Raw genomic sequence first — 16,853 nt, forward strand, 5'->3', positions numbered from 1 at the left:
GGCTGAAGAAAGCAGATGCAGAAGCAAAGGACAAAGCTGCAAGAGCTCTTAGAACCAAGCAGAGAGATAGGGCTCTCTCAACTAACTGTGCTATTTTGGAAGGAGAAAATAAACATTTGTATTTTTACCAGCTGGCTGCATTTTGGGTGATTAATACTTTCAATTGAAACTAAGGTTGCCTCCAGAAAACCTCCTCGAGAAACCTGCTCTCTCCCAGAGAGAAGTGTTATTTTAAAGAAGGAAAAACACCACAAAAGAGTTGCTTACAACCCTCTGGAATTTTCCCTTCACTCCTTTTTGAGCCATGCACAAATACCCTCATTTCTCATCTATTTTTAAAATACTTTTACTCTATCTAGATCATCTCCAGAAGCTATGATCCAATATATCTCTTCCTTTCTGAGGCTTAACTTTTTAACATAGTAAACTATTTTTGCTTCCTCTCTCTTCTTCCTTTTCTAAACTCTACAATCTACTTTTTGAACTTACCATTCCTCTGAAGCTGTTCTCTCTCTTTAAGTGAAGTCTTAATTGCCAAATCTAATGGTTTTTCCTTAATCTTCATCCTTCTCAATCTTTATGACTTCTCTTTAAATCTCTCTCTCCTTCTTTAACTCTTTTCTTCTAGGTTTTATTGACATTGTTCTCTACTTTTTCTTTTGCTCAGTTTCCCTTCCTGGATTTTCATCCAGGTCAAAATGCAAATCTTGGGGACCCAGTGCTTGATTTTGAGTTTTTTCTCTCCTTCCTCTCACTTATCCTGTGATAGATAGGAAATATATCATTTATCAACTCTATAAAAATGTTTCTCAGTTCTATGTATTGAGCCATAGCTTCTTTTACTCCAGTCTCAACTCTTCAATTGCTTACCAGGCATCTTGAAACAGATGTCTTATAGACATCTTAAATTGATATGTTAAAAATTTAACATATTTTACTGCCAAAATTCTTGTGTCTTTAGTATTTGTCTTTTATTGTCTCGAGCATTACTAGTCACTCAGACTCAAAAACTTGCTGTTATCTTTTATATCACATTATCTACCAATTCTTTGATCTAGTTTTATCATTTCTACCTTCATAAAACCTCTCCTATATGCTCTCTTTTCTCTACTTAGATAAAAAAATACTCTGGGTGCAGTTCCTCATTATTCTTTCTTAGACTTTGAGGTGTATAGGTGTTCAAGGCAAACTAGCACCTCTAATGTGAGGCTTACCAAACTGTTTTCAGGCCTGTTCATTCACTTTTAGCATCCACCTACCCCTCAACTCTCACCTGTGACACCAAAAAACTATTGCATGTGCAGCAGACACACTGTGGTAAAACTGTCTTGTCGGACAGGCTAAACCAGGTTTGTTGGAATCCTTACAAACTGATAACTAATTAGATTTGATCTAATCTTACAAGAAGATGTTTTGGGCAGAACCTGAAACAAGGTACTAAGTAGAACTAATTAATACAAGGCTTGTGTTCACACCTTTACTCACTGGAGTTCACAAGTATGCCAGCTTCACAAAAACTTTGTAACTTTGAGTTCGCACCTCCCTTAAAGCTCTTAGGGCCAGAGAGCACTATGGGAGAAAACCCATAATCCCTCTCTCTCGTATCCCACAATTCCTCCCTCTTGCATAAAAGAAACAGACAGAGGCTCTTGGAGAGATTTCACCGGAATGACATGAAGAGTGGCGCTGGCTGGAGGCTGAAGAAAGCAGAGGCAGAGGCTGAAGGACCGGACCTTTGGATTTGGCGACATTCAGAGAGAGCTCTTGGAACCAAGCAGAGAGATAGGCCTCTAAGCTAACCGGGCTATATTGGAGATAATAAAAGATCTGAACTTTTATCACCTGGCTGCTTTTTGAGAAGAAAAAGCTCACCACACAGGTTGAAGATAACTAATGGACCACAAACTTATTGATGAATTAGGGAGGGTATCCACCCCAACCATGTGAAGATTTCTCCCAGTGGAATGGATGAGTGAGAACACTTTGTTCCAGTGGATGAAAGTGATTGAAACATGTATTGTAGAGCACTTACAGCTTGGTCAGACATCTAAGACTCTAAGGTCATCCACTACATCCTGGACTATTGCCAGTTATTCTGGCCACTGCACTTTAGTAACTCTAGAACAGAGAGTGTAACTGAAAACTTTGTACAGCTCTGCCTCAGTTAAATCCAATTCACACAGGAGCCAAGACATCATTCTGCGATATTATTGGTCCTCTTTGAAAAATGAAGGAAAAACAATAACTGTGATGACCGCATATTTAAAATCAGCCGGAGTCAGGAATTCAGGTTAAGGGAAAAATCTTCAATCTTTATTCTTTTTGAAGTGAAGGGGGATTGCAATAGCAATATGGGCAGTTGCTACAGGAAGCTAGCCAGCAGAGGTGAAGGGGGATTGCAGGTGAAGGGGGGTCGCGATAGCAATGCGAGCAGCTGTGTCAAGAAACAACCAGCAGTCTCTCTTTCCATTTCCCTTTCCACTCCCCTGCCTCCACCCACCAAAATCATCATTTCCTATACAACACATCAGGACTTGCACAAAGAGTGGGCGGGGGCCATTCTTTCTCCAAGCATATATATTAATAGAGTATGGTCCAATTACTATTTAGCCTCACGTGCTTAGGACCTCAGTGCATCAACTCAAGCCTCAGCCCATTACAAATAACAACAACAACAACATCTCCCCTGGGTTCTCATTATGGCAAGATAATATTTTTACGCATACTTGGCTGATTTGCTGTTCTACTCACCAAATCTGCTTTTCCAAATCTTTTCACTCCTTTCCGAGCACCCTCTCAGCTAAGAACCTTGCCTCATAAAATTACTGGAAAATTTGAATATTCTTAGAGATTCCCTTCCCTCTGTTCTTCATCACATATCACCCAGATGCTTCTGCCATTATCCCCTTCTTTAACTCTGTTTCACAAGAAGAGATGGACTTTTTTCTTGCTAAAGCTAACACCATCCTTCTTTAGTAGATTGTTCCTTCTATTATTTCCACTCTCACTAACATTTAATGTTTTCCTCTGCTTTCCTACTGTGTACAAATATATCTATATCTCCTCGGTTCTCCACAAAGTTAAATTTTTTTGTGATTAAACTCCTTGAAAAGGCTTTGTATGTTCTTTTATTCCCTTCCCTCTCATTCTATTTTTAAATCTTTGCACTTTTTAACCTGAACTGATTTCATTTCAATTTCATTTCAATTCAACTGAAACTATTTTCTCCAAATTTATTAATCATCTATTATCAAATATAATTCTTTTTCATAATTTTCATTCTTTTTGACCTTATTTTCAGTCTTTGAGTCTTCAATCACCTTCTTGACCTTATACTCTCTCCTTTCTAGTTGTTTATGGTGCTTTTTCCTGTCTGTCTGATTATTCCTCTTTTTTTTTTTTTTTTTTGCTAAATTTCAATCTATATTACACCTGTTAAAGGAAGAGGTCCTCTAGGGTTCTGTTTGGATCCTCTTCTATATTATTTTACTTGGTGAGATCATTAGTCATGGTATTAGTAATCATATTAATTTATATGGCTCTTAGATTTATTTGACTAGTCCTAACCTTTCTCTTGACTTCCAGTCTTATATCTACATCTTCCATTAAGACATCTTGAATTGTCTATTTCAGAGACATCTTAAATTTAACAGATTCAAAACAATCCATTTTTCCTTCTGCCTTCCTCTCCTCTTTTTAAATTCCCTATTACTGTTGAGGGTACTACTATTCTATAGTTCATCCAAACTATTAACCTACATGCTATCCTTGTCTCTTCCCTCTCTCTCCTGCTGCATAGCCAATTAGTCATCAAGTTTTGTTATTTTTACCTTCATCATATCTCTTGTACATTCTCTCCTCTGGCACTGATTCTGCCATGATTCATGCCCTATTCACCTCAAACCTGGACTATTGCAAGCTGGTCACCTTGCCTCAAGTGTTTTCCAATTCCATTCCATCCTTTCAAATTGATATTCCTAAAAGACTTTTCTGATCCTATCACTGACTTATTCAATAAATTCCAGTGGCTTCTTATTGCCTCTAGAACAAAATAGAAAAACTTGTATTTCAAAGCTTTTCCTGCATTTCTAGGTTTTTTTTTTTTTTTTTTATTTTGCTCTCCCGTTTACATTCTACAATCCATTAACACTGATTTTATTGATGTTCCTGGCACACAACACTTCATCTTCTGATTCTTTGCCTTTTTACTTGTCCTCTATAATAGGAATGTTCTTTCTCTTTGCCTCTACCTCTTGGCTTCTCTCACTTCATTTAAAAATTTTTATTAAATTTTTAATAGCTTTTTATTTACAGGTTATATGCATGGGTAATTTTACAGCACTGACAATTGCCAACCTTTTGTTCCAGTTTTCCAGAAGTTCCTCCTTCCCCCCACTCCCTCCCCTAGATGGCAGGATGACCAATACATGTTAAATATGTTAAAGTATAAATTAAATACAAAAGTTCAAACTGTTATTTTGCTGTACAAAAAGAATCAAACTCTGAAATATTGTACAATTAGCCTGTGAAGGAAATAAAAAAATGCAGGCGGGCAAAGATATAGGGATTGGGAATTCAATGTAATGTTTCTTAGTCATCTCCCAGAGTTCTTTCACTGGGTGTAGCTGGTTCAGTTCATTACTGCTCCATTGGAACTGATTTGGTTCATCTCATTGCTGAAGATAGCCAGGTCCATCAGAAACTGATCATCATATAGTATTGTTGTTGAAGTATATAATGATCTCCTGGCTCTGCTCGTTTTACTCAGCATCAGTTCATGTTAGTCTCTCCAGGCCTTTCTGAAATCATCTTGTTGGTCATTTCTTAGTGAACAATAATATTCCATAATATTCATATACCATAATTTATTCAGCCATTCTCCAATTGATGGGCATCTACTCAGTTTCCAGTTTCTGGCCACTACAAAGAGGGCTGCCACAAACATTCTTGCACATACAGGTCCCTTTCCCTTCTTTAAGATCTGATATAAGCCCAGTAGTAATACTGCTGGATCAAAGGGTATGCATTTGATAACTTTTTGAGCATAATTCTAAATTTCTCTCCAGAATGGTTGGATGTATTCACAATTCCACCAACAATGTATTAGTGTCCCAGTTTTCCCACATCCCCTCCAACATTCCGCATTATCTTTCCCTATCATTCTAGCCAGTCTGACAGGTATGTAGTGGTATCTCAGAGTTGTCTTAATTTGCATTTCTCTGATTAATAATGACTTAGAGTATCTTTTCATATGGCTAGAAATAGTTTCAATTTCTTCGTGTGAGAATTGTCTGTTCATATCTTTGACCATTTATCAATTGGAGAATGGCTACTTCATTTAAAATTTAAGTCAGAATCTACTTTCTGCAAAATTCCCAATATGAGGCGGCATGGAAGGAGACCATTTTAAGGCTGGGGATAAGTTATGCAAAGGAATAGGAGGTAGAAGATCTCAAATCAATTTCAGTTTCTTAACATAATTGAAATGATCTGGTATGAATAAAAACTGACCAACAAACAAATTGACTTGATGTTTTCAGACTAATTGATTTTTTTTTTTGGTGAGGCAATTGGGTTAAGTGACTTGCCCAGGGTCACACAGCTAGGCAATTTTAAGTGTCTGAGACCATATTTGAACTCAGGTCCTTCTGACTTCAGGTCTGGTGCTCTATCTATTGTGCCACCTAGCTGTCCCTAGGTTAATTGAAATTGAATCGCCATAATGATGCCCACTGTTTTAACAAAGTCCTTGATTTTTTGTTGGTGTTTTTAATTTTGTTCTTGTTATTATTTTAATCATTAAGTGTGGGTAGGTCACATAGTCAATTAACATGAAATGAAGAGATTCATTCTATTCATTCTCTCATTTGGTGGTAGGTCTTAGAGTACTGATGGACCATTGGATTAGACAAACATTCTTCCAAATCTTGTCCTGCTTAGCTTTACGTGTCTGAATATGGCTTATACTGGAATTTTACTGACTTTTGCTGGGCCAATTATGAACTATCCTTTGCTGCATATCTTTTCTAAGTCTTTAAATGCCAAAGTCATTCTGATGACATCCTTCAGAATGGGGACCCTGGATTTTATTGAGAGAAAACAATTCCTTTCCTTCTATCATTTGACACTTAACCACTGTAGTTATTCTAGATGAGTGAACACTTATATTTTCCAATAGCAAAACTGGGGTCAACAGGGTAGCTCCTTTTTTACCCAAATCCAGATGGGGTTTTCCTATAAACAAATGCACACAGAATATTTATGCTGGCCGTGGCACCTGACGCCTTAATACTTAGAATTTCTATGTAGTAGCCACTCTCCCTATAAGTCACTTCAACACATTAAGTAAATATTTTAATATAACTATGTCACTGTTTATTACAGAATGGCTTGGGTCCAAATCATGCCTAATGCTTGGTTAAAAAGTCAGTTTACACCATCCTCTAAAGTGAATCAAAGAATGCATAAATGCCACTCTTTTGTTACTCAGAACTCTGTTTACTTTTTTGCAAACCATATGAAATGCTTGCTTTAAAAAGTTGACAGATGCCAGACTTGCTCATTAAGTTGAGGTGTTTTGTGTCAGGAAAGTGAAGTGTGAAGGTAGGAGATGGGATTCCTTCTTGACTGGTTCTTGGCAAGCAGCATGATAGTAGAAAAGAGCAGGAGACTTGGAATCAGAGCTAGAGTGATGGCTCTTTTAGAGACTGGAAAAAAGAAGAGGTTACAGACTTGGGGAAGGACATGTGTTTGTGCTTCAGTTTTAAGAAAGGAAAAGAGAGAACAGTTTGAAATTTAAACAACAATGAAAATGATTTTGAGTATTAGTACAATTTTAGAATAAAATTAATAAAGAGATAGTGAATATCTTGAAAAGGAGGTAGTGATAATAATAGTGTACATGGTTTACTTAAGAACAGAGAAGCCATATTAACCTTGGGCCACAGGGAATGGTGAGCTATGGAAACAGCAGCAAAAGTGGGGAGTAAAGAAACCCTTTTATCTTCCTTTCTATGTTTTCTCTCTCATTTGAGGTTTATATTATTCAAACATATCACACAATCTAAATTGTACTGGGTATTTTCTATTGATCTTTTGAGGACATTTTCATTCCTTCCTCAATGAGCTTACTTACAATATTTCTCCCCTGCCCATTTCCTGCTCAAATTTTGATGTTTTTTTTTTTTTTTTAATGTAACTGACATTCTAATGGGAAGGGAATCAAACTTTTGGATATAAGTTGTGGCACCCCACAATAATAATATAATGGTAAATATTATTGTTTTAGTAATGTAGCTCTTCTCTGAAGAGACCAGAGATAACTTACCTTGTGATTCCAATATCTTTCTGTCTTCCTAGAAGGAATCAAATTCTTCCCTGGAAAAAGGTGACATTCCAGAGATATCTATTCACTCCTCTTTTTCAGCCACATTTGAAAGTCCTTATGGATATAAAGTCATAATCTACATAGGTTCAGCGCACACTTGGGAATGTCGCAGACATTATGCCCAACTGATTGTTTGATACCTTTGGCCTATAGTATTGAGAATGAACTGAAATTTGGGTTTTACTAACCCCAAGCCTATTCTCTATCTATTATACTGTGTTACTACTACTAGAATAGAGGCAGAAAGAACTGGATTCAAGTACTGATATTTGAGCTCAAAAAATCAATTTCCCTAATAGAAGAGAGAGGTTAGACAATTGTTTATCTGAAAGAAAACAACCTTCAAATTTTAGTTGACTTCATGATCATTGGATGCCAATGACATAATATAGCAACAGAGAGGTAGCATGGAATAGTGCAAGGCTTCTTAATCTATACTTCAATATAATTAATTGTTTTATTTTGTATCTTTTATTCTTTTGACCATTAATGAACATATATTATTTATTATACTTTATTATTATTTATATTAAAGTGACTTTAAGCATGCTTTTAGACAAATGTGAAGAAATGAGGAAAGATTAAAATAGTCCGAGATGATTATTCAAGTAAGAGCTTAGAGAAAGTAACTGGGTATTTAACTAAGAGTATAGATAGAAAGATTTGCTTCTAATGGAAATGTAAATACTTTGTCTGTAACTAGGGAGTATGAGCAAGTAAGTAATAATATTGATAAATTTTGAGAAGTAGAGGAGAACACTAAGTATGGGGTCTAGGGATATGTCTGAGAGCTTAAGGGAATATGGAAAAGTTTGAAACAATTTGTGCAAAAGGAGAAAAGAAGCTGATAATATAGAAAAGAATTGTTGAGCAGCAATGTTAACTCAGCAGAGGATGTATGTGCTCCCCAAATTTGTAATGAGTGAAAGCAGATCTATTTGATGACTTCTACTTGGGAAAAGAATCGGAAAAATCAGTGGGTGTGGGTGTGGAGAGGTTAGGGGTGTGTGTGTGTGTGTGTGTGTGTGTGAAAATGATACCATGACATTAGAAGGTCTGCAGAAGAGGGAGCACAAAGATTCTACTGTGCTGGTTAATGAATAAAAAAAAATAGATAGGATCAAGACTGGGTATGGAAATTAATAAAACTAGAATAAGGAAATAGACTTGAACAAGGATTAGTCAAGGAACCAGAAGTCATAATAAAAGTAAATATCAAGTAAGGTGAATAAGAAAATGGGAGAGAACAGGAGATGAGGTCAGAGTTGAATTTTGAAGTTAGATATTTTAGATGTTGTGTAATTTTGTGAGACAGTGTGATCTACAATGTAACCATTCAGTGAGCAGATTTATGTGGTAGACATAATGACTTGCCCAGGGTCACATAGCAAGGAAGTGTTAATGTCTGAGGACAGATTTGAACTCAGGTCCTCCTGACTTCAGAGCTGGTGCTCTATCCACTCTAACATCTAGGTGACCCCACATTTATTTTTAACTACAAGTCTTTCTATAATTCCTTAACACAACAATTTGGGATAATGAAAATAGCATAGTAAGGAGCCAATGGCTGTCTGAATCCCATATGTAACATTTAGTGCATCTATAGATTTGGATAAATTGCAGTATCTTCTTCTGTAAAGTAATTGTGTTAGATTAGTTAACTTCTGAGGTCCCTCTTTATCTATGATCTATTATGAACCCTGAAAGATAGTTTTGGGGTCTGGTGGTGTTGGAACCCAAAAGTATATTGGGGTTATGGGGGAGTGGCATGAGATGTCTCAAAAGAATTTGTAGGCTTAAACCTCCAAATCAAGAGACAAAGATTTTTTTTATGCTGCTAAGAATGGATTAAATCCATAAGGGTTTTATAGCAAGGAAAAAGGAAAATAGATACGGTTTTTATAAGAGAAAAATAACTGGGGTGAAGGCATGATGCCACCCTCAAATCTTGGCTTTGAGATTAGATACAGTAACTATGGAGTTTTGATGGTTTTGTCAATGCAAAGACTTTACCTAAGAATTCTACTGGAGACTACAATCAAGGGTGTGGGACTGTGATAAAAGTCCATTTATTCCTAGCTGTGTAATCCTGGACAAGTCACTTAACCCAATTGCCTCAGTATTTTTGTCTCCAATTGAAGTTTGTCCTTCACTCTTGGAAGAGGACTCTGTTGTCAGGAAGGTGAATAAATTGGATTTAAGTGGGGGAGGGCAATGCAAAGTCAACAACCTCACTTTCTCCTCCAGAGTCATCTGGGCCTAGTGGTAAGATATAGAACTAGATGACTAAAGATGACCTTTTAAAGTTAAGGTCTTTCCCAGGTCTCCCTTTGACTGAAGCAATAGCTATTCAGTGAATAAGGCTAGTACTTCTGTGCATTTGTCTCATCTGTTTACTTGCTTAAGAACAAGATGAGACATGAGAGTGTGCCTCCTAAAAGTTCAAACTAGGAAAGGTAAATGTTCAGTACTTTCTATTGTGTTTAACTCTTTATGATCCTATTTGTTTTTGTTGGTGGTGGGTTTTGTTTGTTTGTTTTGGCAAAGATTGCTGTTTCCTTCTTAAGCTCATTTTATAGATGAGAAAACTGAAGCAAGCAGCTTGTCCAGGGTCACAAAATTGAACTCAGGAAGAGATCCTGAAGCAACACCCAAAATTCTATACATTGTAACACCTTGCTTCCCTAAAATTAAAGTAGTGTCCCTTGCTCGGGAAAGCCACACCTCTAGACCTGGAAGAACTGTTCACTTGTATATAGTAGACTTTCACCACCTTCTACCTTGAGAAGACAAGCTTCAGATCTGAGGTTTTGAGGAAACATAGCAAAGCTTCTAGATGAGGATTATTTTCTTTGCTGAAAGAATCCAGTAGCACTCCAGTTAGAAGGAAAGCAATTACTGTCAATCAAATCAGATCCTGAAAGTGAAGCCTAGCTGTTCACTGAAAAATTGTAATGCCAGAGAAACTGAGGCAGGAGAGAGATTAGAGAGTTTTAATATTTTATTAATGGGAGAGTAAGATTGACTGGACAGGACTCTCGTCTCAGATTATCCAGTCAGACAGAGATAAGTATACTGGGACCAAGGAATCCATATTGGTCCCAGGGCTGGAGGACCCAAAGAATCCATCGTCCAGCATACAGCTGCCAGACGCCATTCTCCATCAATGAATGGAAGAACCCCAACTTCTTAAATACCTTTTTGGAGACAAAGAAGAGAAAGGGAGAGAAAGTTTTTTTTTTATCAGGGAGGGGAAGCCATAAAACCTAAAAATTCCAGAGACAAAGAAGTAAAGATATTGTGGGTTATCTTGGAATATTTTAAGGGATATTGTAAATCCCTAAAAGAGTCAGGAGATCTACTCTTTTATCTTGCTAATTCATAACCCGAGAGCGAATAATCCTTAGTTTTACTGGGTCAGAGACAGAACAGTTAAGGAAACTGAGACAGGGAAACTGAGTCAGGACAGTTAAAGAGAACTGTGGCATAACATTCCACACTCTTTCTCCTAAATATTCAAATCTTTGAATCTTAGCACCTTCCTCTAGATACCCAGGAGGTCTTTGACCCACCTTATATAAAGCAAATGAGCCAAAAATAAAACTAGAAAAAATGTAAGGACTCATATGGCAAGAGCAAGTCTCTCCCTGATAACCCCAGAGTTAACAGCTGTACAAAGGCTCCCTTGTTGCAAGCATGTCAGGTCCTCTACAATTCTGGAGCACCATCTCATCCAGAGAATCCAGTTTGAGATGGACAGTTAGGTCTGTGGTCATTTGTGCACTTAATTCAGTCTCTGCTTACAAAGCAGCAGGGTCCAAGGCCCATTCAGAGAGGCAGCCCTCTTCCCATGGGGGAAGGATGAGGCTTGTAGTAGCTCCACCCGTCCCCACCCAGAACATTGGGGAATGTTATGCCACAGTTAGACCATCAAGGCAGGCAAACTCCAAACTTTTTAGGTGCCTCAAGGCAAACTTCAAGGTCCTTTGAAATGCTGAAATACTTAATGAACTGGGGTTACAGGAATGGAAAAACAGATCAGAGAGACTGCCAGTGTCAGGACAGGTGTCTGATTTCTAAAACTTTTCTAAAAAAAAAATAATCTCAAAACTGAGTCTGCCAGGGAAATTTTAACAAAATAAGGGATTCTAAAACTAAAGCATCCAAATTCAATCTGAACTAAGTGAGATAGGGGATGGGGCAGAAATGCCTAAGGCAAAGTGAATAGGAAGCTAGGGGTTCCCATTCTTTCAGGTATTTTGAAAAAAATATACCAGTTTCCCCAATGTTCTATCTCTACCTCCCCCTTTTTTTTTTCCTCACGGAAAGGAATTATCAAATGACCATTCCCCATATAAATCCCAAGAGCAAATCAAAATCCCTACACATAACAGACTAATACAGTAGCATTTCCTAAAAAGCCCTCAAAACATAATACTTACACAGTTTTAACAAATCTCATCCCAAGTCTTAAACACATAGTAATAGATGATCTAGGCAAGGTTTAACAGTCAGTCATCAACCATTCCCACGGTCACTCATATCAGTCCAAAGTACACTAGGTGCAGGATCCAGTCCATGGTCTCATTTAAAACTGCTGCTTCAGGCTGTGAAGTGATAGGAGGCTCTCATTCCATGCAGAGTGGATGCATCATGCTGACAATCAAAGCTGATCCAAGCTGATCCAGGTTCCAGAAGCAAGCCAATATCTGTAATTTGACCAAAATCTAGAATAAAAACACAAATCTAACACATAAAGATTAGATCAATCTCAGATAGAAAGATTCAGTTCATCATATTGCTGCAAAACATGAGGAGGCCAAAATAAATTGGCCAGCAGTTTCCTATGTGAAAAGATGAGTTTGCTTTACAAGCCAAGCAAATGGGTGCAGTCTTACAGACCCCTGTTAATTGTCCACTTATCATGTAGAAACCTTAAAGGAACAAAACACAAATATCCAGTAACAGACAGATGACCAGGCGAAATAGTTGCCCAAGCATTTAGGATACAATGATTACATATAACCAGACTGAAAATAGCAAGGCATGACATAATTGAATTGCAGTAACAGTTCTATTGACCATTGCTCTGATCAGAGAGAGATCAGTTACAGAAGGAAAAATTCAAGAACACAACTATAACATAACATAAGCAGTTGAGTTTTAACAGCTTATCAATCAATTGTCCCAGTAACTGTCAGAGGGTGGAGCTTTAAAACTCCCAAATAGCATTAACTAATTAACTCTAAGCCCCAAAACTTTTACCTCCAATAACAGATGTCATTAGTCAAATTTCTGATAAATCTTAAACAAAGATTTATCATAACTTTACAGTAACAACAGAAAGAAATTTTGTCTCAGTAAGTTCACAACTTAGAACAATTATCATATCTAGGTAGATGTTACATGAGTGAACGTTATACATACAAATCAGTTTGCTTTTAAAATACCCAATACATAGAAAAACATCCCAAATTGCATATTGTCCATAACAAAAACATTTTCAAAAGGACAAAGAAAAAAAACTATTATGTTCAGAGGCCCTTTAAATAACCTCAGGATGACCCAATATAATCAATTTAAACTTATACAAAACACCCAATTCCACATAAAAGAATTCAAGAAGGTTTTTTTTTTAACATAGCAATTAAACTCTTAGAAATATTCGTACCAAAGTATGGATCACATTTATGACCATTTTCTTTTAACCAAAAAAACATTTATGTATCAAGAAACAAATATTCAATCAATTAACCTAAAAGTAAGCATGTCCTTAAAAATCACACTTTGCTGCACTGCTGCAATCAGATAAGAAAAAAAGCGGCAGGAACATACTTAGAGAGGAGAGGGGAGGAGAGGATTCCACATGGCCACCCTTCCCCCACTCCTGACCCCTAGGAAAAAAACTTCCCTCGGGTACCCCACTCAATTTCCTACATGGGAATCCTTTTCAAGATTTAACCCATCAGTTTCCTAATATCAGGTTTCTTCCCAAATCCACCCATTTCCAACTTTCTCTTTCCCCCTGACTACATACTTAAACAATCTCCTTAAAGAACTTTCCTTCCCAGATGCTCCTTTGGTAAAGTAGCAGAAGGCAGTGGGGGTGGGTGACTCCTTCCCCCACCTCTTCACCTACTCCCAAAAGTCTTTCACCTTCCTAACACCATGCGAACCTTTAATTTCCCTTACAAATCAGTCCTTCCTAAATCACCTGCATTCCTCTTTCCTTTTCCCTTCAAAAACCTATAAGATTCACCCTATAGTGAATAACCCAAACCTCCACAAAACCCACACATGTCCAGCAGAGCTGGATTTAAAGTATAACTTATATTAACAAATTTCAGAAGGTAACAAACTGAATCAAATTAATACAGCTGTTTTTAAAAGTTTTTTTTTTCTTTTCCACCACATTTCTTCTAACAGCTATTAGCATCTTATCTCCAGAGCTTTTTATTGCCCAGGCCAGGCTAAGCTTGAATTTTATTGCTCTTTACTCTAGTAGGCTTTTCCTTAAAAAAAGTTTAAAATCACTAGCAAATTTTTCAAACAACTAATTCCCAAATTTCTTAATCATTGTTCTTAAAACTTAACAAATCTCTTAAATCAGCAAACAGACTAGGGGCTGTTTCCAGGATCTCCACCCCCAGAGAGAGGTATGTTTCACCTTGAATTCCCTTTTCCCATTCCAGAATCCAAAGGGGCTTCTGTGAACTTCCAAGCCCATTTAGTGCTTTACTCTGCCTTCACAGAGAATGCCTAGATATTCCATTCATTATAACTTTCCGAACTTTCAAATCCCTTCCAATCTATTTTTTTTTTCCTTTTTTTCTTCCTTTCCCTTTTCTCCCTTTTTCTCACAGGCTGCTGCAGTCAGCCAGAGACAGAAGAGAGTGAAAGATTTTTCAAACTTCTTGATATTTTCTAAGCCTGCAACACAGAGGCTGAATCCTTATCTCTTACAAGCTTATTTTAACTTTTAACACAGACACACACAAACAAACATGGAGCTCCAATTTACTATGCACAGTTGCAACGTTGTTTTCCAACCAACAACATAACAGACAAACCACACAGAACATAGAACATATATCACACAGACTACACAGTTACAATATTAAGCAAACATATAACATACCCAGAGGATATTTTCCAGCGTCCCAGAAAATACCCGTCTCAGAATTTTTAAACCCGTCGGTATTTATTCTGAGACCACAGGTTGCTAGCAACAGAACAGACCAGAACCAGAACCAAAACCAGATGGTACCCCAAAAGGTACCCAGACAGACTTACTCTCCCGAATGCCGAATCAAATGCCGAATCGATTTCGTTGTCCACTATAGGCCGGACTGAGGCTGAAGAACTGCTTCCTTTTTTTTTTTTTTTCCTCAAGGAACAGACCCAGGTCCTGAGCCCTCCTCAGGCCTAGATGGAGACGGAGTGGTCTCTAATCTCTAATCCAGTTCTCAGTTTCTATTATCTCGGTGGGACCTCCAAATTGTAAAGCCGGAGAAACTGAGGCAGGAGAGAGATTAGAGAGTTTTAATATTTTATTAATGGGAGAGTAAGATTGACTGGACAGGACTCTCGTCTCAGATTATCCAGTCAGACAGAGATAAGTATACTGGGACCAAGGAATCCATATTGGTCCCAGGGCTGGAGGACCCAAAGAATCCATCGTCCAGCATACAGCTGCCAGACGCCATTCTCCATCAATGAATGGAAGAACCCCAACTTCTTAAATACCTTTTTGGAGACAAAGAAGAGAAAGGGAGGGAAAGTTTTTTTTTTTTTTTTAATCAGGGAGGGGAAGCCATAAAACCTAAAAATTCTAGAGACAAAGAAGTAAAGATATTGTGGGTTATCTTGGAATATTTTAAGGGATATTGTAAATCCCTAAAAGAGTCAGGAGATCTACTCTTTTATCTTGCTAATTCATAACCCGAGAGCGAATAATCCTTAGTTTTACTGGGTCAGAGACAGAACAGTTAAGGAAACTGAGACAGGGAAACTGAGTCAGGACAGTTAAAGAGAACTGTGGCATAACAAAATGAGCTCATGGATTCTAGACGATTGACTTAAATAAAAAAGATGTAGAGTGGAGAATTTGGTGGCTGGGGGAACCCATTCTACCAGCAGCCATTATATATAATAGCAAAACAGCTAGTTCATTCAGTCTAGCCCAATGCAGCCCAGAATCAGGCATGTCTGATGAGAAGCCAATGCCACAACCAAGAGAACTTCTTGACCCAGAAGTAGAAAATTGACCTCTGTAATTGAAATTCCACACTCAAAAGGAACCAAGCACAAGAAACAGAATAACTTGATGCAACTCACAGTAAGAAGCCTCCAGAAAAAGAAAGGACATTAGAGTCATGCAATTCCACAGTTGTAAGACTTTGACCAGATGTGTTTTTCATTTAATCCCTGCAGCGAGAGAACCAGACACATACCTGGGAGCCATTCCAACTCCCTCCATGTGTTCCTGAACTTAGCCAGCTTCCACCTTCACAGATTTAAATAATAAAAGATTCAGGCCCCTTCATTGGATAGACTAAAAGGAAGTAACCATCCTTGACCAATGGTTATCAATGTTGTCTACCCTCCAAAGGTCACTTTTTGCAACTTCCTATCACTTCTTGCAATGTGACTCTACAGAGATCATGTGACCCCACCCCTCCCCCGCAGGGTCCCAGTCCGGATCTCCCAGCTCTGGGAACAGAGGTCATGTGACTTAGTCCTAGTCTCATTAACTTGACAGGGAAATGTATATTTTTTTGTAGACCATTTAGAAGATTCCATAAGTCTCTTAGTTCCCCAGCAATTTGTTTTGTTCAATTCTTTATTTCCTTTATCTTTCTGTTTTATTTGTCCCAAATTAAGAGATTAAAATTTCTTCCCACTGTTATGTTTTGTAATTCAGTTAATCTTCCTTTATCTATTAGATATTTAAATTATACGTTTAATACTGAAATTGGATTGCTATTTATGATTCTTTTTATCACTATTTAATTTTCTTGTTTGTTATGTGGAAAAACTTTGTTTCAGCTTTTTATGAAGGTGTACTTGTAACTTTTGGTTTTTGTTTGTTTACTTGGTGCATAGTAAATTTTATTTCAAATCCTCATTGATATTCTGTCTAGGATTGATTTGTTTTTGTGTTTGTCTTTGTGTTTCTTAGAACAATTTCTCATTCTTTTTGTTTTGTTTTATTAGATCTAATATAAATGTTATAGTGGATAGAATATTTTATTTGGAGTCAGGAAGATGTGAATTTAAATTTGACTCATAATTACTAGCATAGGAACTTAGGCAAGTCACTTAATTTCTATTTTCTTCAGTCACCTCTTCTGCAAAATCAAGACTAAAAATATCATTTGTTTCTTGTGGTGTTCTCTTCTTTTTTCTATAATATATGATGGTTCTCTGGGAGCAGGTTTCTTGGGGAGGTTTCTGGAGGCAGCCT

This window comes from Antechinus flavipes, chromosome 4, assembly GCF_016432865.1.
Source record: "Antechinus flavipes isolate AdamAnt ecotype Samford, QLD, Australia chromosome 4, AdamAnt_v2, whole genome shotgun sequence".
Taxonomy (NCBI): Eukaryota; Metazoa; Chordata; class Mammalia; order Dasyuromorphia; family Dasyuridae; genus Antechinus; species Antechinus flavipes.